General features: G+C 46.7%; 1 long non-coding RNA gene across 1 annotated transcript; it reads left to right on the top strand.

Moving 5' to 3' along the window:
• The first annotated feature begins 1,480 nt into the window (after nt 1-1,480).
• Nucleotides 1,481-3,691, top strand: LOC146799644 (uncharacterized). Its single transcript, XR_014969301.1, has one exon. It is a non-coding gene; the product is annotated as an uncharacterized LOC146799644 (long non-coding RNA).
• The last annotated feature ends 2,283 nt before the right edge of the window (nt 3,692-5,974 follow it).

Here is a 5,974-nt window from a genome sequence, read left to right as displayed (position 1 = left end):
TTGCTTCATCCTCATTAACTAGGGATTGTAAAGTTCTTAATGTATTGATGTCAGAGACCTGAAGTGTGGGAAAAGAATTGGAAAGTTGTTTAGACCCAGGGACACTGTCCGAGGCGCTCTTAAGCTTGTAAAATTTGAGCAATTTGAGTTTTCGTATTAATTTGAATAGGTCCACCCTCGATTTAATATACTTTAAGTTTGTAGGAGGGCAATATGATAAACCTAGAGATAGCAACTGGGTTTCCGCAGCGTATAGAACCATTTCAGAGAGGTTTATCACTGTGTTGTCTGCGCCAATTACCGTTGAGACCACTTCTCCTTGTTGTATCCTCCCCTGTCGCGATTGCTTTTTTTTTTCAAGTAAGCTGTTGATTTTCTCGATCTCCTTGAGAATTTCAATCCTGCCAATTTCAGCATATTTAATTAGGATAGACTCCATGTTCAATGATGCTTCTAGGTTATTTGTTGCCCACTCTTTCATCATCAAAGGATTAGGGTTTTCAAAAGTTGGTGCAATCATTATTCTTAATCCCTTTGAGCTTCTATAAACTTCACAATATTTTTCTAAAGATTTTCTCTTTTCTCTCCCACCATTTATTAAGTGTGCATATATATATATATATATATATATATATATATATATATATATATATATATATATATATATATATATATATATATATATATGTACTTGCATTTTCTTCTATATTCCTCGTAGCTTTTGATGGCTTTTTTCCGAAAGCGCTGCCTTGAGATCTGATCAGCACAGAAACGTGACCCACTTTTGAACTCAGTCCTTGGTGGTTAACAGGCCCTTTATAAAGCCGCATTAAGATGTTGCCTTGTGATCAGATTTCCTTGAAGCGCGCCTGATGGTCCCTGGAAGGGGGGGGGGGGCGGGCGCACTTCTTGGGATTCAGATGCTTACTGCAGTAGCGCAATTCCATCCAGCCTTTTTTCCTTAAACTTTCTTAAATCAGTCATGTAATAAAGTGTTGTTATTGCTCTCTGCTCGTGGAGTTATTAATAGGTAATGCCCTTTGCCGCGGTTATTAACCACAGTTATTTACATGTGCTGCAGGTTTGCTTCTGAATGAAGGTGAAGATGCACACTGACAGAAAGGGCAATTAACAGCTGTTAATGTCTGAGAGTATGCAGGCAATACACACCTGAACCTAGAATGCATGCATGCAATTGAAGTTAGTGCCCGCATTGGCGTAGCTAGTCTCACTCGGTGCAGAGTGCCAGGTATTATTAATTCTTGAGTGAAACCATAAGGTTGATTGAACCATGGGCTGTGCTGTCTCCGGGGGCATGCACGTTAATGTCATTACTGCTACTAGATGACGCAAAGCGCGGGTCATGTGCATTTTCCTATAGTGCTCCAGCAGTAAGATGCTTACAGAAGCTAAGAGGATTAGGGTGGAGGACAGGCAGGGGAGGGATAGGGCGGAGAGGGACAAGGCACACAGACCATACACAGGAGGCTGAATTCCAGGTTTGCTGTGCACAGTTGACCATCGGCTCGTGTCCACTCTCCTGAAGGATACTGACATTCACGATCACCTCTCGCCACCATGTCGAAGGAGAAGCTGGAGTCGCTGGTAAAGAACATGGAGGTCATGTTGTCCGAGGTGGAGCAGCTGAAGGCCCAGTGCACCAGGCAGATGGAGGAGGCCAACAACGCCATGCTGGAGCTACGCCGCGAGAACAAGGAGCTGGCTGAAAAGTATGGGCAGATGACCCAAGACATGCGGGAGGCCCGGGAGGCCATTGTCCAGCTTCAGGACACCAAGTTCGCCTTCGAGGCCAAGGAGCGACAGGCGCAGAAGCTCAGCCGGCAGCTGTGAAGCAGGCGTGGGTTCAAAGGAATCTATGCCCAAAAGGGTGGTCTTAGCTGCGAGGCCTTATTTCGGAGTATTTTCTGGATCTGGCTGGGGAGGAGCAATGCAGGTCATTCTTGCAACAAAATATGCACTCTAGACCATGGTGCATGGCTCTTCAAACCTTTTTGTGACCCAACTGCACCTCCTACAAGGTGGACACTTGGTAGTGGATGCACACCACCCCAACCGGTGTGCAGAGACTTCTGAAGGCCACAAATGCAAGACTTTGACTCCGATTGTTGTTGAAAGACACTACAGTGGCCTCCGGTTCCAAATTCACCACTCAACGCAATCTCATCGATCATCGAGGTGAAAATTTGAAACCTCAGCGAATATGACTCTCAGGACGATGAGACAAGTCCTGACCTTATATTATCCGCCCTTAGCACTTGGATTTCAGTATTTCCTTGTGACTTGCAATGATCTTTGCCTGGGAAGTGCTCTGTTTGTCAAGAGCCTCATCCTCTCCTGCTGCTTCTAGCTTGGAGGAGGCTGCGAGGGGAATCAAGCTTGGAGCAGTCGGAAGGACACCAAGCATCTGAGAAGAGTCTGCTTATAGCACTTAAGACTCGTTGACGCATCTGTGTTTTTTATTAAAACAGTACATATGTGTGGGTCACTCTATATTGTTTTTGTTGTAAGGGGCTGTACACCACTGCACCTCTTTCCCCAGTTTGTCACAGCTTAGGAGCCCTACCCAAATCAAACCTATTGCTAACCAACCTGATGGCATTTTCATTTATATATTTTTTTAATGAATTATGAGGTTTCTTTGGGCTTTTTGAGTATGTTTGCACTTATTGCTTGTAAGGAAAAGAAAACAAGCATTGGCAAAGCTCGCGGGTCTAGTGTTGCCTTCCAGCGTTTTGGCTTTGTCAAAGCTTGTTTCATCATGGCCTTTGCAAAACTTTATTGTTGGAAAAGCTTGCGGGCTCTTGCCAGTTAAAACAAAAAAAAAAAAAAAAAAGATTTTCTACAGCAAAAATATTTTTGGTCTCAAAAGCACACGTTGCCATATTAGCCCCTGGCACTGATTTACTCTGTGTGCGGATGAGCTCCTCCTGATAGGGCCATTCAGAGTGAAGTTAACAGATGATTGAAGGGGACGGACACACTGCCCCATGTTGTGCTGTAGTGGGCAGAAGAAAAATGAGAATGACACAATAAAAGACCCGCGGGATGAAGAAGGCTGGCTGAAAGTCCCTAAAAGTAAGTATATTATACATTTCATTCTAGTAGCATCAAAAGGTCTCTCTGACGCCAGAGCTCAGAATACGCAGGGGTGAGATTACCAGCCCTACCCTGGGATTTCTTGACCTCTCTCTGTTCCACGAACTTGATTCGTCTTGGCCTTTCATTCCAGTGCGTCATTGGAACACAACCCAGTTGAATCCATGTTATCAAACTTAAGATAAAAGGCGCTACTGGCATGAGTGGGTTTCAGACCTATAGGGCTGCAAGTTAAACACCCTAATCTCAACAGCAGGCACTAAACCCTCTGAGCTATATACCCTACGAGGCTGCATTATGTGACTCTGGAGCCATTGTAAATTCTGTATAATGATGTCTTTTTACTGCGCTTCCACATAATTACAAATTGCTGCATAATTCCAGAATCCATCACCAAACAGGGTGATTCCAAAGGGTTCAAAGGTTATGGAGAGCGTTTCAGATGACATGCACTGTAGCGATGGATAGATGGCAAAAGGAAACTAGTTTCAGTCTGTTGATTTATGTATTCAAGCAACAACAGGGTGTAAGAGTCTCCCAGGTGCTGCTGACATCCCTAATATAGTCTAGAGCCATGGGGGGGTGGAGGGGGGGGGGTGGAGGGGGTGGTCGTTACTGGGTTATGTTCATTGTTCATTAGGCATCGGCATTTTTATTAGGCCTCATTTTTATATATTTAAATATGTTTCGAACAAGGAATGCTTTGTTTTGGTGTCGGTGCCAATCCGTGTTTGTATTAAAGTATTTCAAAGAACATTTCTTTAAAGGGGGATGGAACGGTGGATTTAAAAGAAATTCGAATATTTAGCATCTCTTGGTAAAATCTTTGTTGCCTCCTAGAGAGGCGTTTTTCTGATAAATATGCAATGTACAATGCTGTTGTGCGGGTCCGTTCCTTAAAACGCACGGTTCCACAACCCCTCTCCGTGTGTGTACACAGACGATATCTGACACTGGAATAGACAACTGTGAACGCAGCTGGGAGGGCCCAAAAAGAGGCACATTTTCTTTTTGTCAAGGTGTTTGTGTGTGCGTACAAGCTTGTGTTGCTGCGTATTTACCTTTGCAAATGTTGATATGTGGCCCAGCGGCCAGAGCTGCCCTTGGAGGTGGGTGGTGGGGCTCGGGGGAATCCTCCCGCCCGTCTGCCAGCTCAGTATCCTGTGACTGGGGCAAATCACTTCTTCTGTAATCTGATGCTCATGTAAAACGCTCTGATGCCCTCGGGTCACATTCGTGCTGTATAAAACTTCCCAAAAAACTACTCTGGGAGGAAGAAAGGAGCATGTAAATAAAAGTGCACTTTTGTGTTTCCAAGACAGACAGAATCATTCGTGAGCGGTGGAAAACATATCTGCTAAATGTGTGTTTTTATTTCTTCCGAGTATTTCTGGATTGTCAATGCAGCAACTTGTAGTCTACGGATGGCCGCGAGTGTTAAAATGTAATAGTAGTTGCCGGACGACATACCAGACTTAAGGGCCAATGACTGGGCCGAGGCCATAGCTACCCTCCGGGGCTGACTGGGCCGAGGCCATAGCTAGCCTCCGGGGTTGACTGGGCCGAGGCCATAGCTAGCCTCCGAGGCTGACTGGGCCGAGGCCATAGCTAGCCTCCGGGGCTGACTGAGCCGAGGCCATAGCTAGCCTCCGAGGCTGACTGGGCCGAGGCCATAGCTAGCCTCCGGGGCTGACTGGGCCGAGCCATAGCTAGCCTCCGGGGCTGACTGGGCCGAGCCATAGCTAGCCTCCGGGGCTGACTGGGCCGAGCCATAGCTAGCCTCCGGGGCTGACTGGGCCGAGGCCATAGCTAGCCTCCGGGGCGCAGCGGTGTCCTCCCGATATCGCCTCGTCCAATTCAAATATGTACACCGGGTACATTATACAAGACTCCGCTCTGGGGGATGGGGGCCGTCCAGTCTCCCCAATGTCTTTGTTGCAAAAGTGACGAGGGATCCTTCATACACACAGTGTGGAGCCGCACAGCCCTACAACCCTTCTGGCGTAAAGTCTCTGCATGTTTGGGCAGGGTTTTACCCTGGGATCTCCTCATAACCCAAAACTGTTCCTACTATACCGCACTGACGGATAGGGGGTAATCGGTATAAACAGAGCCCACTCTTCCTGGCCCTTACTATCGCTAAACGGGACAGCGCCCAATTATGGAAGGGGGTCTTCCCCCCCCCCCACCCGACGGTGGGGAAATGGAACAAGCATTGGCATAGCCAATAGGTCTCGCCTTTGGGAACTTGTACGTGTTTAGCCATGCAACAGTTGTTGTTGCACCAAAGAAATTGTGCTGCCTAAATAAATACTATAAGGTCCCAAAAGCGAGACCTATTGGCTATGCCAATGCTTGTTCTTTGTAAAGAAATAGATGCTTGTTTCTATTTCTTTACTTTTGCTATAATCGCGGCACCTGCGCTTTATTTTTAACATTAAAAGTAAAGCGCCGGAGCCGCGATTATACCAAAGGTAAAGAAATAGAAACAAGCATCTATTTCTTTACAAAGATGAGTGGCAGAAGAATGGGCTGGAAAAGGGGGAATAACAGGAGGAGGCAAAGAATGAAGGTGGAGATACTGGACTGTGAAACGAAGCAGGTGAGGACTGTTCTTGGCATATCTTGATGTAGCGCCTTCATGAAGTACAGTACCCGTGACGGATACATATGGCGGCTGCGCGCGTTCACGCGCACATGCACGCAGGCTTTAGGCCAGCGGCTGCAGCACTTTGAGAATCCCCTTACAAAAATTCGAGCAACAGCGCATGCGCTGTTCTAGGCTCCACCTAAAAAGGACCTTGACAGATGTATGGGCGCAGAGCTGGCGGTATTCCAGGCGCGAGGCTGCCCCCGG

The sequence above is a fragment of the Triturus cristatus genome, chromosome 9 (genome assembly GCF_964204655.1).
Source record: "Triturus cristatus chromosome 9, aTriCri1.1, whole genome shotgun sequence".
Classification (NCBI taxonomy): Eukaryota; Metazoa; Chordata; class Amphibia; order Caudata; family Salamandridae; genus Triturus; species Triturus cristatus.
The sequence above is the reverse complement of the archived record's forward strand: the minus strand, read 5'-3'. Positions and strand labels throughout refer to the sequence as shown.